Source organism: Zonotrichia leucophrys, chromosome 5 (assembly GCF_028769735.1).
Source record: "Zonotrichia leucophrys gambelii isolate GWCS_2022_RI chromosome 5, RI_Zleu_2.0, whole genome shotgun sequence".
NCBI lineage: Eukaryota > Metazoa > Chordata > Aves > Passeriformes > Passerellidae > Zonotrichia > Zonotrichia leucophrys.
The window spans coordinates 35216553-35234820 of NC_088175.1; the positions used below are offsets into that span (position 1 = coordinate 35216553).

Below are 18268 nucleotides of genomic sequence, written 5' to 3' on the forward strand. Positions count from 1 at the left end.
CCAATATTTGAACTGAGAACTTTCTCTTTCCCAGAAGGTGTTCTACCCATCATGCTGTTACATGTCCTGGGGTAAGGTATCTTCAGCCTTGGGAATTTGGAAACACAAAGACTCTTGGTGTAAATAATTATTGCTACACTGAAGATTGAAATCTTTCAAAGCACAACAACTCCAATGCTTTAAACCACGTCAGTTTCTCTGAGAAGAGAGCAGAGATATGTCCAGTACGAGCAAATAGGGAACGTTGCCTCTTTACTGTCATGGCTGCATCTCCTACAACCCTTCTCACCTCAGAAACATAGACTAGTACATGCAGAGGATCCACAGCCAACTTCTGAAAGATGGCAACTTGCAAGATCGAGACTCTGGTTGCTGTTAACCATCCCTTCCACACCCCTTCTTTGCTCATGCAGTCAAAAGAAAGGAGAATGATGGTTTTAGAACCAAGCAGGCATGTAAAAGAAAAAAAAAAGTCAGAAGCCATCTATCAAAGAGGGTGACCCATTTCCTTCCAATAAATACCCTTTACAGACCATGCCTGCATATCCCACTGCCCTTTTGGCTAGTCCAGCAACCTGCTTCACCGGCTCATCCAAAAGCCTGACTCTGCATCACACTTTCCTTCAGACGTAGTAGAGGATTTTGTTTTGCATTGGTACTTAGCATTTAATCTGCAGAGATTACCTGCATACTTAATCACAGAAGTGACATTGACATGCCACGTACTTACACTCCCTGTAAATCCTGCTCTTCCCACTGCCAACACCTTCATCTTGTAGCATGCAAGGAGGGATTGTGGTGGAAGAATACAGCTCAAGCTCCCTTCTCTTCACACACACAAAAACCCAAATGGAAAATGCAAAGAAGTTGCACAGTTTAAAATTCATGTCTGCAAACCAACTGTGGACACATTAGGTGACACCTGTTTATTCATGCAACCTTAAATTTTCAAGATTAAGTGAAAAGCACATGTTGTGAGAAATAAGAATTAGAAAAAGGTAGAGACTTTTTTTTTTTCCCAGTGATCACAAAAATTTCAGGGGGAACCATTTCTCATAAAAAAAATATTGTTTGCAATTTTCTAAAGCCACCCACTGAGAAATGTAAGAATTAAAGAAAAAAGAGTCCACTGAAAACAGCCTTTTAATATACATGAGATTGGCAAGTGAATTGTAACTGTCTATGATGGGGAAAAACACAAGGGGATGGGCTGAATAGCTATTTCTTCTCACACACACACTGACTAAAGTAATAAATTTGCTGAAAGCCAAACAGGAAACCATGGTCAACATGATGCTTAGTGCACTATGCACCAGCCATATCTTCACATTATTTAGAACAATCCATGTTAAAACAGCTTTCCCTAAAGCTGGCTTCCCAAATGTCTTATCCAATCTACTTTAGGATGCCCCAAGCTATACAACACCTCAACAAACTCATGGCAAATGAGAAAGGAAAAGCCTATTCCACAGTGTCTCAGTGCTATCTGCTCTCTTTACCTTACTCCATCCAGTGTCTCCTAGGTCCCAAGCCCAAACAAATCCCTGCAGCAATCCTTTCCATACTGCCTGCCCTTGCTCCTGCCCCCAGGAGCAACCAAAATGGAAAAGACTGATGCTTTGAAGATTTGAAATAAGCTGGCAGCTCTTATTTAACAGTAAATATGCCTTAAAAATAATAAATAAATAACATTACAGGTTCACAGAAAACTGAAAGCCATAAGCTTAATGGCCTAGATATCCCTGCAGCTCAGTGATTTGGGCTCTCCTGAGGCCTGAAATTGCCTGGCTAGTCCTGATTAAAAAGATAAGCACAGACAGATCCATTGCTCTAAAATATTTCCGAGACTGCTAAAGGAATGACTGAGTCTCATGAGCCTAATAATACACAATTTCAGCCACTTATATTATTGGCTAGCCAAGTATTTACCTGGTTCCAAAGCAGAACTTTAACAGAATCTCTGTAGAGTTGAATGAGGTATTCCTGACAGGTCAAAAACTTCAGCCAAAAACCTAAATAAAGGGAACAGCAGCTCCTGCACAGACCTCACCAGCCCAGCCAGTTATGGCAGCAGCAGCAGCAGCAGCAGGGCAGCCCCAGCACTGCAGAGCCACTGCAAACACAGCACCTGCTCAGCGCCTCAGACACGCCTTGCTGCCCAGCTCAGGGCAGCCATGGAGAAAACACTCCCAACCCGTGTGTCCTCCCTGCCTTAGGATGGTGAGGCAAGGCACCCAGGAGAAGCAGAGTCTCCTCGGTGGAACACAGTGTCCTGTGCCACGGTAGGACACTCGCGGTCCATCTGTGCAGGGAGGCCATCAATCCGTGCTGTCCCAGGGCCCTCAGCAATGTGCAGGACTGGATGAGTTGCTGTGGCAGGGACAGACCTGCCCCACAACAGAGGTGTCCTTGGCAGTGCAGGCATGTCCTGCAAAGCGGGTGGGGGGCAGGAGGGGCACCAGTGTGAGCTCTTCAGCCTTTCCTGTAGGGTGCTGGCTGCAGGGAGTACCTGGCCTACACAACAGCTGCAGGTGGGCCCAACTGTTCATACAGAATCAGTCTATCCAGATGATGGGTGCAACAGTCCTCCTTATCACTGGGAGAAGTGGCTAACAGATGAAAAGCTACTTAAAACTTAATTTCTGATTAAACCATCCATTTACAGTTGAATGTCATCATTCTCACTTCCCCTCCATCAGCTCCATATATTGAAAGGGTTAAAAAAGACAGCAGAACCATTAGCATTTTGATAGCTTTCCACACATGTATAGCAAAAAGTTTTTAAAATTCATTGCACTGAGATAATCCTTCAAGTCTAGCATTTCCTCCTCAGCTTGAGGCAACCAACTGGTTTTCCTCCCCTTAATACCTTAATAGAAAGCTCCAAGGAGTTGCCAGGCTAGAAGTCTCATATATGCTCAAGAAAAGCAGAGTCCTGAAGTTCAAGAGAAGCCATGTAAGGTGTCTGGGGCTTAATTAAGAAACAACTGTAGGGGGCATCTTATTAGATACTGCAAACCCCTAGAGATCCTGGCTTCTGTACATCACAGCTCACAACACATGCACACGCCGTTTTCCTTCCAAAATGCTGAGCACACACAGCTCCCACTAATTTCAGCTGCCACAGAAGGTGCTCAGCATCTCTGAGGAATGAACAAATTATAAACCTTGACCCTGATTCCACTCAAGCTTGGGGACTCGAGCTCTCATCAAGATCAAGGCTGAATTTTTTAATAGTGTTAAAAAATCTCGAGAACAAAGCTGTGATTTTGAACTGCACAACTGGCATTAATACTCAGCAGCTCCCCACCTGTGCCTGGGATGTTATTTTTTTTTACAGCATGTGCTGTTTTAATAACTCCAAAGCAAATTGCTTTCTCAAGGAAGCACCCGGGAGTGCCTTGGGGCAGGGAAAGAGGCCATCTCGCTTTGTGCCTTTGATTAGGTTTGCTGCAGTGAAAACAGGCAGATGCTGCAGGACCACATCACTCCTCAGATACCACTAAAGCACAGGACTCAAGGAGTCACTAACTTGTTAAGGGCTATTAGGCCTGATAATATGCTCTTCCCAAACACTATTTTTGGGGGAAATCAGTCTGAAAAACCAGTCTGTTCAAAGGAAAATGCTTGTTATGAACCTCTGCACACTTCTAAGGAAGTTTAACAGGCAAGAAGTTGACATTCCAAAGAAAGAAAGAATAGCAGTGAATGCACTGCAGTACTACGAAGAAAAGAAGGTCCAGATCTCAGGGCCACCACCTGTAGTCTCCCACACTCTAGTGCATATCCCAAACCATGAAATATTGATTATTTTGGCTGAGGTAAAAATTTCCCACCCCTAACTCCATTCCTTCCTTAAAACTTCAGAACATCTTTATTTTCTATGAGAAAAAACCAATCAACCAAGCCTTGCCCCTAACCTCCCCCTGCAAAAAAACTCCAAACACCTCACAAATTGAGCTTCATTTACAGAGAAAAAGTTGTCCTATCCAAATTTAGTAAATGCACAATTAAGACAGCAAAAAGAAGAAAAGGCCTTATCAACATATCCTCGAGTTACTTGGGACATTTAGCTCCAAGAGCACAGCAAAGCAAGTGATTTATTAGGGATAAATCTAGCTAGGAAACATCTTCTTATGACACAGGAAATACTCTCTCCCCATTTTTTAAACCTGAGCTGTCTTTCCTAGGAGCAAAATTTGGATAGGTGTTGTTCTGTTATTTTCTAGTGTGTTACAGGTTTCCCATAATATCCTCAGCAAGTTATTTAGATTTCACTTACATCAGTAAAATGGGGATTCTCTGCCTCAAAAAGGTGTTACAAGGATACAAGCCATTTGCAACTGTGAGAGGTTCAGATAATGTGGACCACACAGACACTCAATAAACAAGTGGTAGATAATTGCTGTGACATGAAACAGAGAGGCTGCATCTGCCAGAAAATTTCTGAGCAACTGACTCATTGTGGTGGGCCAGTCCAGGGTAGTTCAGATGCCTGCCCAATCTGTTCCTGCAGCCACAGGGCTCTGCTGCATTATCCAGCAGCCAATCTCTGATCTCTATCTCAGGGTGCACACACAACACCAAATGCTACCAGCACCACAAATCCTCTTTCAAAAACACATTTGCAGCTTTTGGAAGGGTGAGAAAATTACCTTATCATCAGTTCCAACAACTGCATCTGTTTCACCACCTCCTTGCTAGACAACAGTGTATCTGGACAAATCTCTGCTTCACTTAGGCAGAATTCATCTCAAGGAATAAAGCTTAGGGATAGTAGAGAAGAAAGGGGAAAGGAAGAAACAAATCTTGTCTATGAAGAGTTACCTATGAAGCTATAGACAGCCAGATTCAAGTAGTCTAACATTTAATCATATTCCCTTTAGAAAAAAATCAGTGTTTGCTCCTACTCCACACTGCTGCACTCCATAAAGAATCCAGGATTACAGGTGAAGATTGTAGTTTCTTGTTAAAGCACAGTCTACAGATGTAATCCTGTAGGATGTTAAGGGAAACAGATCCACTGCATGGCTTCTCTTGGGCTCCTTCATCTTTCAATTTAAGTCCTAGCCAGTGACATTGAAGTCCACAAGAACACAGCTCCAGCCACAAAAAGGATTTTGCAAGCCCGTGTCAGGGAACAGCTGGAGCATGCAGCCCTGCCCTGTGTTATGGCAAACCCTTTACAACACTATCCCAGTGCAGCCTGACTTTATTTCAACAGGACAAATGTAGAGTGTGGCTCAATCATACATCCAAGACCTCAGCTTGCTGGAACTATCTTCAGACTAATCTACATTTTTTTCAATTCACCAACCCCGATTCAGAAGAAAAGAGTGAAATCTTACATCAATAGCTTGCTTTTCCCAATAATTTAGGTGTATTTAAAAAATGGGCAGAATTTAGACATGAAATGGATGCAAAGTAGTCAGGTCATTCTGTGATTAGAAGATGCAAACTGACTTTATAGGGCAAAGGATGCAGTCCTTGAAAAGGCCTCATATTACAGCTATCATTGAGAGAACAGGTTCACAGTTGAAGGCTCTGAAGAAAGGTAGTAGCTTACCTTTGTCTTCCTGGGGATCTATGGAGTCTTAGCAATCAGCCTCCTAGAGGTTCCTTTAAAGGCTCCTTTGATGACTGTAACCAAAAGCAAGACCAAAAATCTGCTGTCATTTCAGCCCTAGAAGTCCTAGACTTGATTAATTTAAGAGAAATATTTTCTTAGGTATTTTTTTTTGTGAACACTTATTAAGATATTATTGTTAACTTATATTTTAAAAGAAGTATTGCTTGTTTATTACAAAAAAAACCCAAACAAACAGACCAAAAACAAAAAACCCCCCACCAAACCATAAAAGCAAGGCTTATGGTGTTTTAATTTATTCTTTCAAACACTGTGTATCTGGGGTCTGCATCTCTGCAGACAGACACAGTGGACCTCATCTCATATCCAGGACTGCTTTGACATGATATGATTTCCAGAGCAGGCTGTTGTGGATCCAAATGCTATGCTGGATCCAAAAAAGCTGTGTGGTAATCCTGGTTCTGATTTCCACCAGGTCAGGCCTTCCACTGCTGCTCCTGTGTGCTGTAAACACACCTTATGCCTCCCCATTTAACTTGAATGAAAAGAAGGGGTGAAACCAAAAGGGCAAGTTCAGAGTCCTCATCCACCACAAGGTGAACAGAAGTTTTCTTAAAACAGGTTAGAGGAGGCCATCTGAGGATGAATTTGGCTTCCCTGAAACAGGCAACTTCCATTATTTAAACCTCAAGAACACAGCAAGGGCTTGGAATTTTTTGCCTTTAAGAGAAGTGTTTTGTCTTTCTCTATGCAACGATGAAGCTTCAACCTTCAGCCTTCTCCCCTCCTTTTTCTAAAAATGGCAAGAACAAAATACAGAGTAAAGGCAGAGCAGCATTCCCATAAAGTCAGAACTAGAGTGTGCACCTCAATTTTGCAATCCCACCTCTTATTACAGAGGGATCCCCTGAAAGGTCCCCTTGGCAGCCAAGCAGGACAGAGCACGTCATGGTTCAGGGATCTGAGCTGTCCTGGAATAAACAGACTCAGGTCTTTGGTGGAACTGAGCACAACCACAGAGAACAAACACCCTCACTAAGCACACCCCCAGCTCAGCTGAGATCCCCTCTTGACTTTCTTCCTGCTATCTCCTTACTCTCCTAGGAGAATTAAGAAAGCATCAAGACAGGACTACTTTCTCCTCCTCTCTATAAAACACAAGGAAAGAAGAAATTGGAAGAAAGAGGCCTATTACTGAAACCATGTGCTAGCCTTGCCTTTGCTGGGCTCACTGCAATCAAATCAGCACAAGATTGTTTCATGCTGTTCCAAAAAGCTCCTCTCTTGCCCCAAGCATTATTTTTCCTACCCTGCCCAATAACAATGGCCCAAACATAGCAGCAGTGTTCAGCTCTATTTTCCTTGGCTGCTCAAGTTGAGTCTCTAATAATATTCCTCAGAGGCAGCAGTGGTTTAGGAGTTATATATCCTTGTACAGCCTTGACCCTGACAAAATACACCAGCAGTGCTTCAGGGTCAGTCTTTGCTCTCCTGTCACTGACAAGCTGATTGCTTTGCCACGGTCTCCAGGGATTCTTTGCTCCACTCCATAAGAGCACATCCAGGGGAGACACAAACCTGCAGAACCAGTGAGGAAAGACAGTAAGACCACTGAAGAAGACACAAGGACACCTGGATAGGAACTCAGTTTTTAGAGGGAACAACATTTTTTGAGACTTGAAATATTTTTTTTTATTTCACATAGGGATGAAAATTTGGAATACACCTTGGAATCCTTCATACATAAACACATGTGCTCTAGAACAGCAGCTCTGTGGTTAGCATTGGTATTTCTGGCATGTAGGAAAGCTGCTTTCAGGACCCTGTTTTGGATTTGTGACAGCATAGGTGAAAACCCCAAACCACTTGGCTCCTGTCTGTTTTGACTAAGAAATTTTATCCTATATGCAAGAAATTCACCCAGGAGAACTGAGTGGAGACCAATCCTTTCCCACAAAGCAGAATGATTTCAGTAAATCAGCATCTTCTGCAGGCAAATTGTTTCCTTGAAGACTCCTAGCAAGTCCTAGCCTCAAGTAGCAAGCAGTGTGGTTTCTGCTGAAGACATAAGCCTGGAATTAACCCACCCAGCAGAGGTTCTGCCTAGGAACAGCTTGTCTCCCCTGAGTAGGGCCACTGCAACATGGTGTAGAAGAAGCAAATAAAGCTTCATGAAATTTGCCCTGCCAACTCAGGATTCTGCTGTTTCCTCCTAGTCCAGTAGCTTGCCTTGTTAAACAGAGGGAAGGAGGTATGGTGGGAAAACCTCACGCTCTCTGTTCGTGTTTACTTTATTCATTCCTTAGTCTGGGGCTGTAAAAATGTTGCTGATATCCAAAAGAGCATGTGCCTGTGTGTGTGGCAAAAGCTTTGGAGCCTGGGCTGTACATGATGCAGTCAATTTTACTCACCAGGGGCAGACAGCATCTTTTTCTTCTGCAGCTCTAAGGAATAGTAAACCTGTCTCTACAAGGAATTCAAAGCAAACACAGTAATACCACAGATGCATGCCATAGTTTGTCTTGCTGATTTAAGACACTTCCTATGAAATGGTTTGAAAGAATCTCCAAAGGTGCAGTCTTCTTAAAATGTGTCCTCCAGAAAAAAATGTTTTTCTACTTCTAAACACAGCATTTTTTTATGTGCAGTACAGGATTACCCTATATAGGTCACTGACACTCCATGGAAACCTAGATAAATAGCTCTATTCCCACACTAAATTTTGTTAGCTTCTCTTCCTTTATTGCTAAGAATATTTCAACTGGAACAACATATTTGTGCCTTTGAGGTTCTCTGTTCCTGCTGCCACTTCCCCACCTGGAGCTATAATCCTACGCTTGTCACAAACCCAGCCACTGCTTCAGAACTTATTACAGCTACAATCTGCAGATTATAGCAACTTCTAATAGGGGATAAGCAGCAGGGAAAGGTGAGTTTAAGCTGCAAAGAACCTGCTGGTTCAAAGGGCCCTATTATTAATATTTATTATTTTTAAGCATTCATTGAGTGCTGTAGAAGATAAAAGAATGAATTGAAAGCAAGAACCAAGGAACCAACTTTATACAAGACAAGAAAATGTGAAAGCTTAAAGAATAAGTGCAGTGTCTGGGGAGGAGGGGAGCCAAAGAAAAAGTAGTAACAGCAATGGGAAGAAAAGCCACACCTTTTATCAGCACAATGCTCCTAGCATTAATAAGTATGAAGAGAATTAAAGAATTCTTCAGTGTCTAATCAGAACTGCTGTCCATAGGGGACCTTCTGAGCATTATTACAAGGCATTGGCATATCTTTAAAGAATGGAGCTTTGATCATAAAAAGCAAGTGTGTGGAGGAGAGGGGGGCTGCAAAAACAGCAGAAGGAAATGCAACTGGTGGTAGGGAAAAATCCAACCCTGGACAGGTGCTTTAAAAAAGCTCCAAAAAAATCCATTTAGATTTTGTGTAAATGGTTAGAATGAGGCATAATTCTCACTCATGTCCCTCCATTACAGGCAAATTTCTCCTCTTTTCCACAAACCCTTTTTGCCTGTTGCCAAAGGTCTCCCAGCTGATAGTTCTCTTCCCTAACAAAGACGCAAGCTCATGGCTTACACCATTTTAAACCTTCACACTTTCAAACAACAACCCCCAACGCTTCACAGTTCCAATGCACTTTAGCAAGATTAGCTAACAAGAATGTTCATCATACCCAGTGCTGAGGGTACTGTCTTCATTTTCACAGCTGGTGAAACAGATGCTCAGAAAAGCAATGCAACTTTCCCACAGCTAAGGAGCGTGTACAGCAGGCTGATGTTAGGAATGCTGGCATTCACCCACCTCAGTTCTGAGCACTAAAATCCGTGATAGCGCTTGGGAGAGAGAGTCCAACCCCCCTCCCAAAGCCCTCTGCTCCCCAAGGCTAGTGCAGAGCTTCAAAGCACTTCCCAAAGAGCATCACATTACAGAAATACTGTAAGAAATCCTCTATAAACTGAAACTTGGAACTATCTGCAGCAGCATTAACAAAGAAAATTAATGTTTTTAAACTAACTCCGACTCTTCTCCTGCCAAACCTTCCCCGCTGCAATATCAAAATATGAACACATAAACTGAAAAGCCTGAAACCTTCTGCTCCCCTCAGCATAGTGAGGAGATAGAGTAAGACTTCCAAGAGACTGGCTGGATTAACTAGATTTTTTCTTTTGTTTTCTGTCTTCTCTGATTTTTCTTTCTTAATCGCATCAGAATGCTGTTCCTGACTGATGTTTCCCTTAACATTTAAAAGAAGAAAAACAGTTCTTAATTAACAAAGCATCACTGTAAGCTGAAATCCTTATCAGTTTTGCAGGTTTTTTCCAATCCTATGAGCCCAGAGTGATTTGTCACATCAGCAAGGTATTACATTGTCAACTCTCAGGCTGCCAAAGCAAAGAGATCTTTTGGTGCTTCGCGCATTGTGCCTCAAGCACTTCCAGAATTATCTCTCAGTTTTTCCTGTAACTTATTCTAAAAAACAGCTTAGCGTAACTCTAGAAGATTCATGTTACATGCCATATTCCCATCAGAAAGAGAAGTTTTGTTGATCAACACAAAATAAGCGCCTCAACTTAAGCAGCTTTGACAATCCTCTCTGACATTAACAGGGAAAAAGGGCAGTCAGAAGTTTAAAAGTACATCATATCTAAAGTTCACCCCTCTCAATGATATTCTGAGACATTCAACCCTTTATTTGCCATCATTTCTCAAACATGTCCATGTTGTACCCACGACATTATCATCACCATTAAGCTCCATCAATTTTATCAACAAGACCAACATTAAAACATGTTATGGTTTCAAATGACCACAGAAATAAACATATCAACAGCGACAGTGACTCCCACTCCAAAATCCACAGAATTTCCATTCAGTGGAAATCCCATCGTCTCATTTATACTGGCAACGGGTTTTGAGGACTTAATCTAAAAGATGTCCACAGTCCCAAAGATTTCCATGGGAAACAGGTTCTCAGCAGGCCTGAGAAAGCAGTCCAGTACAGGCACAAGATCCCTCTATACAACAAGATCTGGTTTATTTTCACTCCACAAGAAAACAAGATGTGCCAAGAACAAACTATCATTGCTTTCCCAGCATAGAGTGTTCCAGTTCAGTGCCCTGTGAGGTCCATGTCTCAGGAACAGGCAAAATGCCAGTCAGTTCATTTGGGCCATTTTCCTGAAGAAGTGTAGACACAATGATTTAGTGCAATATTTATTACTCTAGAACACTCTCCTCATAGACTGTCTTACACTGAGCTTTCTGTAAGGAGTAAATATAGTAACTGTTTCCATAATAATGTTAAAAATACCCCAACAGATTAAATTCAACAGATGAAACAGGGCCATAAATACGTATGTCTAGCAACATGACCAAAATCACCCTTCTTCAAACTGGGCATTGGGCCATGAAAAGAAAGCTGCTAGCATTACAATTTCAGTGTTGAGCCTTAGGAGCAGCACAGAGCTGCAGGAACAGTCAGTACAGTAATCATGCACAATATACAGAACCCAAGCTGCAGCCAGGGCCTCTAAGCTCCTGAACTCCTGCCAAGCTGTGCCACTGACCCACAGTCACCATACAATCCCATACCCCATTCCAGTCCTCTGTCTTGTGGGCTTTCCAGACATCTGGGATGGCATAAGATGCGTTTAAAGCTGTTTACAGCTCAAGTGAGGAGCCTGAGAAAATATAAGAGCTGTTATTAACTCTGCTGTACTACACAACTTTTCACATTAGCAGTTTGGTTTGGTTCCACTTCCCTGGAACCAACAACCACTCGAAGGTTTATTTCCTGACAGTAACACCACAGCAACAGCAGTACGGAGGGTATGGTTATCCTGCTTCCAGAAGAGCAACCAGGGCAAACTCCAGATCACGCTGGCACCACATATGACCCAACCAAGTCCTTCTCCAACACAGCCATGCACCAACTAAATGAGGGCAAGGAAAGCAGGAACAGAGATGAAAGAAACACGGTCGATCAGAAGCTAAGCTACTAAGCAAATTCAGACCTAAACTCTAATTCACATAATAATGTAGCATTTTGATAACCAAGTAATATCAAGCACACAGATGAGATTCGGTTTCAGCACAACTTATTTCATCAAAAAGCATCCTGTCTTTCTGTCTGAAGTGATAGACTAGTCTAAAAAAATCTGAACTCCATTTGAGTTTAAAAACTGACTCTTTTACAGTGATTTTAATTTATTTCTCAAGAAACAGGAAATCCATTTTAGACCAGGCTTATTTAGTAAATACATAACAAAGGGAAGATCCTGATAGCAATAAATAAATAAATAAAGCCCAAAACACAAGAACCACCAGAAACTTATCAGTCATTGGAGTCCTTGTGGGAAGGGCTACACAGTCAGGAAGATTCCTGTGCAGAAAAAAGATCCTTACTAAAAATCCAGGCAGTCAGAACCCCACTTCCAACACCTCTGAGGACAATGACAAGATACTGGTTATGGTTTTCTTTGAAATTAGCTTGGTGGGGATAAATTGACACCACATGACTACTCCCAATTGTAATACAATATTAGCTGCATATCAGTCCACCAGAAAAGAAGCATTGAGATCAGGCACTTGGTCACCCAGAGCTTCCTGTATCGAGACACCTGCAGAGGCAATCCAAATCCAAAACACCCTGCACATACACAGCTCACCAGGGTGGTGAGACTCTCTGCCTCTAGCTCTGAGAAAGACCAGTGAAGGGCAGCCCATTGGTAAAGAACAGAATGCGGCAGAGGTGCAAAAGCAAATCCCATTGTAAGAGCAAAACATCTTAATAATAGCTTGTTTCTTTAAATTTTATCTGTGCAAAAATAAATAAAAACATGCTGACAAACTGGTTTAGCAGATGGTGTGGTTAACACAGAAAGATCAACGCACTGCCTTCCTATAGCCACTTCTTTCAGTCTCAGAAGATTTACACTGCATTAGCCCATGACAGATATTTACCAGTGCAGAAATGATAAACAGCAAAGCAGCTGTTAAATGCTCCAAGACAAGAGATTGGATGGGGAGGAGACCCACGGACTGTTTGGTGGGCACTGAATTCACCCAAGTCCCCTGAAACTCCCAGGGGATGGGTTAACTCATTCACCAGTTTGGAAGCTCAAGACTGAAAGAACAGTGAAAAGAAAATCAGAAGTGTAGGTGTAGGGGAAGGAATGGACACAGGTGGAATGCTGAACTGTGCAGTCATGAGCCAAGGTAGGACCAAACAGAACCTGGCTGCCACATCAGTTACCAGTGAGGCAGCAGTGACCATCCGAAAGCTAAGCTCTGGCCATCTGGAATATATCCTCAAATGAAATACAATTAAAGTCCAATCATCTTCCCAGTGCCGAGAAGTGGACAGTGTGAAGGGAAAGAACAACACAAAACATTAAAGCTTTAGAAGGACTAAGGAGCATGAGAAAGAATGGAGTTGTCTGTACTGATTTTTCTGTGCAACTATTTTCTTCCTTCATTTGCCACTTCCAATTAAAATTAATAATTATTTCCAGGGGGAAAAAAAAGAAGAAGAAAAAGAGAGAACACATAAGAAACAGCTAAAAAGGGAATGAGCACTTTCAGATCTGAAACAGCTCATTTCTATGCCTCTTGAGGGAGGAACACACAGGCTTTGCCCTCTCATGCAAATACACTGCTTGCTTTTGAGTCATTATTTTAAAGTGACAACTAAAGACCACCCCTTCCCAAACAAGGTACTTTCAACTCTAGCTGTGCCACTTGTGGGGTTTTCCCCCCTAAAAAAACCAAGAAAAATGGATGTATTTTATTGTTGTCAATTATTAATTTAAACAAACAAACAAACCGTACTGAAATGAGTCAGAAATTCTTGAGAAAGTAAAAGCAGGGGTTGTCTCGCAAGAGTATTCCCAGACAAGGACTGCTTCAGCAGCCTCACAGGGTTAGCAAGGAGTATAGATATCCATCTGTTTAAATTATAACTCCCAAACAGACCTCAGACCTACTACCACCTCATGCAATGACTCATCTTCAAGATGTCAAGAACTATGCACTACCTCAGGAAACTCTCTAAATACAACTTGGACCACCATTTGCTTTTTTTAGATACCTCAGGCCCCTTAGGCCTCAATTTTGTAGCATCTGAACTTTTCTTTTCAAGTCCTTCCTCTCCTCTAAGACCTACAGGCCCATAAATCCAGTAGCTTCTGTCCCCAGAGCTGTTGTGCCTGTTTTCCTGCAGCCTGGTGAGAACAGACAGGACTCAAGATAATTAAATAAAAACACAGGAACTTCATTATTTATTTTAAAGGAAAATGTGTTTTCTAGGAAGAAAGTCCTTTAGTTGGGCAAATCTGTAAGCTGTTTATCAGCTTAAACTCATTATCTGTCCATATGGTCTTAGCACTGTGGTTTGAAAAAAATGGGCATGCACTAGCTGATGAAATGTCATCTGCCCTTATGCCAGAAACTACTATTTTTTTCATTGACGTCAAATTAGGATCCTTGCCATGAGTGAAGGGCTACCATAAGCACAGTCATAATATTTTAATTATGAAATGATCTTGCAGAAGGCAGCAAGGAAGGCAGGGGCAATGCAAGAAAATCCATTCACAAAAAAGTACAAAGTCACTTCATTCACATTTTGCCTCTGTTCTAATCCTTTTTGTTTGGGGGGCTGGGGTGGAAAGAGAGCAACCCAGTTTAAAAAAAAAACCAAAAAACCAAAAAACCAAAAAAACGAAAAAAAAACCAAAAAAACCAACAAAAAACAACATGGCAAGGGAATGAGATGCTAAAGCCAATAAACACACATCAAAGCATGAGATGGCTCTGCTTCAACTGCCTACAGTATCCAACCTGGGACAGATTAAGGCAAGACAAAAGGTGCTGTGAGGGAAAACACTGTCCCTAGAGCAGTGCAGACCTTCTCCCTCACTTGCTCAGCCCCTAACAGTGAGACCCCAGCCAGCTCTGCTGCCCTGAAAGGGGCAAGGGCACATGACAGGCCTAGCTTTGCAAAAACCCGTATTTGTCCCCCGTGGTCTGCTGCTGTGATTTGAAGCCCTTCCCACTCCCCCGCTGAGGCGCTGCAGAGAAGCAGGAGCTGGGTTTATTGATTCTGTGAGTCACAATTAGCCGTGGGACACACGACCAAAGGTTTAGCACAGGACATTAAACCTGACTGAGCTGTCAACTCCGTTATTCCAAGGAGAGAGAAACAAATTGGAGTCACAGTAACAGATGTTTCTCATGTTTTATGAACTGCAATATTATTACTAGTCACAGACACAGTTTCTGCCTTTTAAAACAGACCTGCAACGCTGTGCGTGTGAAATTATTTGAACTAACACACAGACAACTTGGCAAAGGATTTACAGATAGCATTTTCTCACTCACACAATGATTCCCGTTTCCCTTTCGCCTAGCTCCACCCTGAGAAGTAGAATAGAAGTTAAAGCAGCCAAAAATGAGATCACGGCAGGATAGAGTACTCCGCTGCCATCATCTGCGACGAGGATGCAAACACTGTAACCCCTCTCCTCTTTTGTGAGAAACACACTCAGCCTCTTCTCGGTTTCCACTGTGGGGAAATTAACTTGTTGGGATCGTTCTGGCTTTTAAGGGAGCCTGGAAACTGAAGACTGGTGTTCTTCCCAGGATGTCTTATCCTTACACCTCAGGGGCAATAAAGGGATTTCCCCGTAATTTACAAAGGAAATCTGAAACACCCTGCGAGCGCAAACCACCCCCGAGCCCATCCTGCTCCTCCGTGCGGAGGAGCGAGGGGAGGGGCTGGCAGGGCACGGCGAGAAAGCCCTCTCGTGGAAAGCCTCAGCATCTCCCAGCCGAGCCCCACTGATCGCGGCTCCCCCGGGCTCTGCCCCAAGGAGCAACTCCGCGCTCACCTGCGCATCTCGCAGGCTTACACAGCACACAGCGCGGGGAGCCGAGCGAGCGGGGCACAGCTCTGCCCTGCAGAAAGGGTGGGATTTTGTGTGGATTTTGCTGGCAGTCTGCAACATCTCAGAGAAGTTAAAGCTCTTCCTTTCTCCTCACCCCGCTACGCTTGAATTCGTGGCAACTGTATCACATGGTATTTTAGCCTGCGCCAACAAAAGCTGTACCTCGGCCACAACAAATACAGAAACATTAACTGCCTTCCAAGGAGGGTCAAACATTCGAATCATTTTAACATACTATAAAAATGCTTCAATGAAAGCAGATGATAAAGAAGCGCATATTTACATTATGCTACACAGTCGAATTTGAAAGATTCTCCCCAAATTATAAAAAAACTCCAAAGAAAGTACCCATTTCTCCAAATGACATCCCTACCGTTTATTCTGTTTCTATACTTTTGTGACAGAACAACTGCGGCTCCTTACAAAACCACTGAGTATCAAAATAAGCATTTTACTGGTAGAATCCATCAAACACTTGCATACATCCTGTTGAATTAAGACAACTCTTTAACAACTCCAACTTTTTACCCACTAGCAAAAGTCCAAGGCGAGCCCATGGTCACAATTAGCATGTACCCTGTCAGGCACACAATCGTCTCCAGCACACTTCTGCCCAACCAGCTTCGGTAGCACAGTGAATTATGTGCCTAGAGTCTATTAACTGGGTCCAAATTTGCTCTTATTATAGAAATACAAACAGTAATCAGGCCGAGCTTACTAATTGCTGAGAGAAGTGCTAGAGAAAAAAAAAAATTATGATTATCAAACATACTTCACAGAAAACCGCCCAAGTACAACACATATGAAAATGCTATTTATTCACTCACTATAACCTTTAAATACAAAAGTTAAGACAAAACTTGAAGTGCCTAGTTCAGCTTACCAAACCCCCATGTGGTACCTCGCTAACATGGTGCTGCAGCTACAAATCTCTATTAAAGAGCGGGCATTGACCCAGGGTAGCGGGATGGAAGATCAGCAAAGTGTGAAAGAGAAAATTCCTCCCAGCCCGGGCTGAAGTGAAAAGCACGGGGAACCGTCCCACCTTCCTCATCCGAATTTCGGGGGCGGTGCACACCCCAGCCCGCGACAGACGCGGCGCAGGGCGCTCCGGGCGCAGCTCCGCGCTCCCCGGCTCCTCCGCTCGTCTTGCCCGTAGGAGGGATCCCGGAGGGAGGGGTGCCGGGCGGAGGCAGCAGAACACAGAAACACCGAGGACAGGCTCAGAGGCTCCCCAAGACGCTCCCGAGGCCCGACCCCGGGGAGGTGTTACCAGCGGGGCGAGTCCAGCAGGCTGGGGCAGCCGGGGCGCCCTCCCCCGGCCCCCTTGCCGGCGGTGCTGGCGGGCTGGGCTGGGCTGGGCTGGGCTGGCTCCTCAGCCCCGCAAACTTGCACGCCCAGCACCCCGGGAGTCACGGCGCCCCCGCACACCCTCCCGCCCCGAGGGAACAGCGCAGCGCCGGGGTGGGAGAGCAGCCCCCCGTGCCACCCCGAGCACCCCGGGGCACGGCAGGGCGCTGGGCGCCGAGCCGGAGCGGCACCGGGGCCGCGGGCACGACAGGGGAGCCCCGCCCGTTACCTGGCGGCTCCCGCGGCGGCGGCTCCGGGCACGGACCGGCCGGACCGAGCGGCGGCGGCTCCCGGCAGCGCTGGGCTCCCACTGCCGTGCGCGCCCCGTGCCCGCAGCCGCGGAGCGCCGGAGCCGCCAGCGCAGCCGGCTCCACCTCCCGGCCGTGCCCCCTCCTCCGCCCCCGCCCGGCCCGGCACGGCACGGCTCGGCCCCTGCCCGCGCTACGCCGCTCCCGCCCGTGCCTCTCGTCTGCCTTCTCCTTGGCCGGAAAACTTCCCGGGTGCCCTCGGCAGGAGCCGCCAAGGGCAGCCCGGGGTGACTCGTCCCTCCCGTACCGTGTCTCGGCCCCTCGGGGTGCAGGAATTCCGGCCCAGGGACAGCTTAACCTGGGACCCCAGAGCAGCCCCGAGCCCGCTGAGCTCGCAGCAGGCGCCGGTGGGAAGGAGAGCTTCTTGCTCCTCTTCTGCAGGGTGACCCCGGTAACATCTGATGCTCCGGGCGGATCCTTGGAACGCAAAAGGAGGAGACCTGGGAGGTGGGAGAGAGGTCACTCGTGTACCGGTACCTCAGTGAGAGCTGCTGAAATGCCTTCAAAGATCTGCCGGAGAAACTTCAAAGGATGACACTGAGGGACTGGGAAGCCTTTCCAAAATGCATATCAAACCAAAGGAAGAGCCTATGTTTGCAACATGGGAAAAGCCTAGGGAAATAAGGCTTGTGCCATTGTGTGGTGTGTGCTGTGTGTGCGTACCAATAACTTCTGAGCCTGTCAAAAAAATTCAATAGCATTTGACAGCTACAAATTCCATAGAAATAGATAACTGTCTAGAAAAGGTCATCTTTTTTACTGCTCTTGCACATAGAGTGACTGTATTTCATGTCCAACAGCATGTGACAAGGGAATCCACAAGGGGGTTCATTTCAATTATCCCCTAGGAAAACTACTCTTCACTGTTCCTAATACTTATGAAGTCCTTACCGGGTTGGAGCAAAAGAAACTGAGAGTAAAAAGAGTGCAGAAGTAACACTGTTACTCTTAATAACAATCAATAGCTCAGAATTAGTAAATTGGACTTCGGTAAATTGGACATTATATCCTTATACAACAACAGAGAGAACAATCCTACATGGGCCAGATCATGCAAGTGATAT

The 18268-nt window shown here is 44.5% G+C and overlaps 1 protein-coding gene across 7 annotated transcripts in view; it reads right to left on the reverse strand.

The window, feature by feature from the left end:
• TSPAN18 (tetraspanin 18) overlaps positions 1-17553 on the reverse strand; it is a 121230-nt gene extending 103677 nt beyond the window's left edge. For 2 of the 7 annotated variants that reach the window (XM_064714390.1, XM_064714393.1), the window contains exons 1-2: positions 17126-17227; positions 5567-5640 (exon numbers count right to left, since the gene is read on the reverse strand). The gene's annotated coding sequence lies outside the window, so the exon portion shown is untranslated. Of the gene's footprint in view, positions 1-5566; positions 5641-16591; positions 16829-17125; positions 17243-17451 lie in introns of those variants that run through there. The other 5 variants (XM_064714394.1, XM_064714395.1, XM_064714389.1 and 2 more) reach the window with 4 other exon arrangements.
• Between the last annotated feature and the right edge of the window lie 715 nt (positions 17554-18268).